The sequence below is a fragment of the Prionailurus bengalensis genome, chromosome C2 (assembly GCF_016509475.1).
Source record: "Prionailurus bengalensis isolate Pbe53 chromosome C2, Fcat_Pben_1.1_paternal_pri, whole genome shotgun sequence".
In the NCBI taxonomy this organism is placed as follows: Eukaryota; Metazoa; Chordata; class Mammalia; order Carnivora; family Felidae; genus Prionailurus; species Prionailurus bengalensis.
The window spans coordinates 101,932,949-101,935,980 of NC_057350.1; the positions used below are offsets into that span (position 1 = coordinate 101,932,949).

The 3,032-nt window shown below is 32.5% G+C and overlaps 1 non-coding gene across 1 annotated transcript; it reads right to left on the reverse strand.

Annotated features, from left to right (window-relative positions):
• Nucleotides 1-883: 883 nt before the first annotated feature.
• On the reverse strand, nt 884-986 carry LOC122492445. Its single transcript, XR_006299632.1, has one exon. It is a non-coding gene; the product is annotated as a U6 spliceosomal RNA (small nuclear RNA).
• Nucleotides 987-3,032: the final 2,046 nt, after the last annotated feature.

Sequence of the window (3,032 nt, forward strand, 5' to 3'; positions counted from 1 at the left end):
TCCATCCGTCCTTCCTTCCTTCCTTCCTCTCTGTCTTCTTTCTTTCTTTCTTTCTTTCTTTCTTTCTTTCTTCTCTCTCTCTCATTCTGTGTATATCTATATGTCCATATATAGAGAGGCATCTATATTTATAGAAATGTCCATGTATATGGAAAGTGTGAATATATATGTATATATAAAGTATACATACATAAAATAGTTTCAGAATCATTGACTGATACCATAGTTACATGAAGCCAACTAACTGAAATTCAATATTTTAATAGTGGTTTTAGTTTAAATGTACAGTGAAATGTACAAATCTTATTTGTACAATTTGATGAGTTTTGACAAATGCATACACCTGTGTAACCAGACCCTATTTAGATATAGAACATAATCATGATCTCAGAAAATTCCTTCATTCTCTTCCCAGTCAACACTTTTACGCCTAAGGCAACCACTTTGTTATTTTTTTTTACCATATTAGTTACCATATATTATATATAAAAAATTACATATTTCCTGTGGGTTTATATTTTCATTTCTTTTGGATAAATACCTAGGTGTATTTATGTTATGTCATATAGGTACTTATGTCATAGAACAACTGTATGTTTCTCTTAATACATTGCCAAAGCACTTTCCATTGCACTGTATCATTTTACAAACCCACCATGTAAGAGTTACAATTACTCTTCCTACTTGGCAGCATTTGGTGTCCCATACTTTTAAATTTCAGCCAAACTTCTAGTTCTATAGCGGAATTTTATCATGGTTTTAACCTGAATTTCTTTAATAACAAATGCTCATTTTCTTAGCTGGTTTTCTCCCTCTCTCTCTCTCTCTTTTTTTTTATATCTCCCTTTGTGAAGTGTATGTTCAAGAGTTTTGCTCATCTTTTTCCAATATGGAATGCTTCACAAATTTGCATATCATCCTTACACAGGGGCCATGCTAATCTTCTCTATATTGTTCCAATTTTATTATATGTATTGCCAAAGTAGGCACTTGACCTTTTTAATTTATTGGCTTACTTGTCATTTTATTGTCACATGGGATTTTCATGTATTTGATTTTTTTTGTAAAACATAAATTTTATAAATAATTTATTTTAGTTGTGATTTATGTAATAATTAAAAAAAATTTTTTTTTTCAACGTTTATTTATTTTTGGGACAGAGAGAGACAGAGCATGAACGGGGGAGGGGCAGAGAGAGAGGGAGACGCAAAATCAGAAACAGGCTCCAGGCTCTGAGCCATCAGCCCAGAGCCCGACGCGGGGCTCGAACTCACGGACTGCGAGATCGTGACCTGGCTGAAGTCGGACACTTAACCGACTGCGCCACCCAGGCGCCCCTATGTAATAATTTTTAAAAAATATTTTTTTAACAGTTATTCACTTTCTGAGAGACAGAGACAGAGTGTGAGCAGGGCAGGGGCAGAGAGGGGGAGACACAGAATCCAAAGCAGACTCCAGGCTCTAAGCTGTCAGCACAGAGCCCGACATGGGACTTGAACTCACAGACTGTGAGATCATGACCTGAGCCGAAGTCAGATGCTTAAGCAACTGGGCCACCCAGGCACCCCTATCTACTAATTTTTTAAGTGTTATGTGGTAAGTAGCACTTTTTAAATTTAATGATGTCTGATTTGATATTTGCCCCCTTAAATTTGTTTAGGATGCTTTTGCCTCTTGTCTAAGAAATATTTGCCTGTCTCCAAGTCATGAAGATATTGTCCCTGTGTTTTATGAGATTTATAATTTTTGCTTTGTATGTTTAGTTGTATGATCTATCACAAATTAGGTTTAGTACATGGTGTGAGGTAGGGATTAATATTCTTTGTTACACAAATGGATATATAATATTCTAAATATTTGTTGAAAAGCCTAATACGTCTTTTTTATTGAATAGCTTTGGCAACCTTGTCTAAAATAATTGACCAAATATGTGTGGGTACATTTCTGGACTATCTAATCTGTTCCTTTGATATTTTTTTCTATCATCATGTCAATATGGCTATAGTATTACTATTATTATAGTTTTATAACAGTTTTGAAGTGAGATTTTTTTTAAGATTGGGTTTATTTTAGGTCTTTGTACTTCCACATAAATTTTAGATTCAGCATGTCAATTTTTATAAGAAATTCTGATGGAACTATGACTGTGATTACTTTGTCTATAGATTAATTTTGGGAGAATTGACATTTTCATAATATTGACCCTTCAAATCTATAAGCATGGTATATATCTCTCCAATTATTGAAATCCCTTTTTGTCCTCAGAAATATTTGATAGTTTAGCATATACAGGTCTTTCACTTATTTTGTTCAATATATTCCTAAGTGTTTTAGTAATTTAATTATATTAAAATTAATTTTAAAGTATTTTTATCTTGAAATAATTATAAAATCATAGGAAATGTCAGAAATAATGCAGCATGTCCAGCTTCCTCTAATGGTGACATTTTTGTAACTGCAGGACAAAATTGAAACCAAGAAAAATAATGTTGGTACAACATTGGTAACTAGACTACAGACCTTATTCAGTTTTGACTGTTTTTAACCTGCATTTGTCTGTGTGACTGTGTATAGTTCTAAGCAATTTTATTCCATGTAACAATTTGTTCAGCCACCACAAAATCAACTATTCAAAACTGTTCTATGACCCCAGAAGAGCTCTTTTATTCTATTCCTGTCACATGGCAACTAATAATCTGTTTTCCATCTCTATAGTTTTGTCCTTTGAAAATGTTATATAAATAAAGTCATACTTAGTGCCTTGTCTTTGAATTACTTCCAAAGAATCTTGGAAGTTGGTAAAAGTAGGTAGGAATACAGATTAAATTTTAACCATGAGTTGGTAATTGCCAAAGTTTGGTGAGGATACATAAGGACTTATTATACACTATTTTCTAATTTGAAATACTTTTAATATTCCCTTAATAATAAATAAAATTAAGAGCTATTAAGGAAGAGACAAAATATTTAAGTAGAGGATACTCACAACAGAAAAAAGGTGAGAATACTGTCCAAAGTTGGAAAATACATTA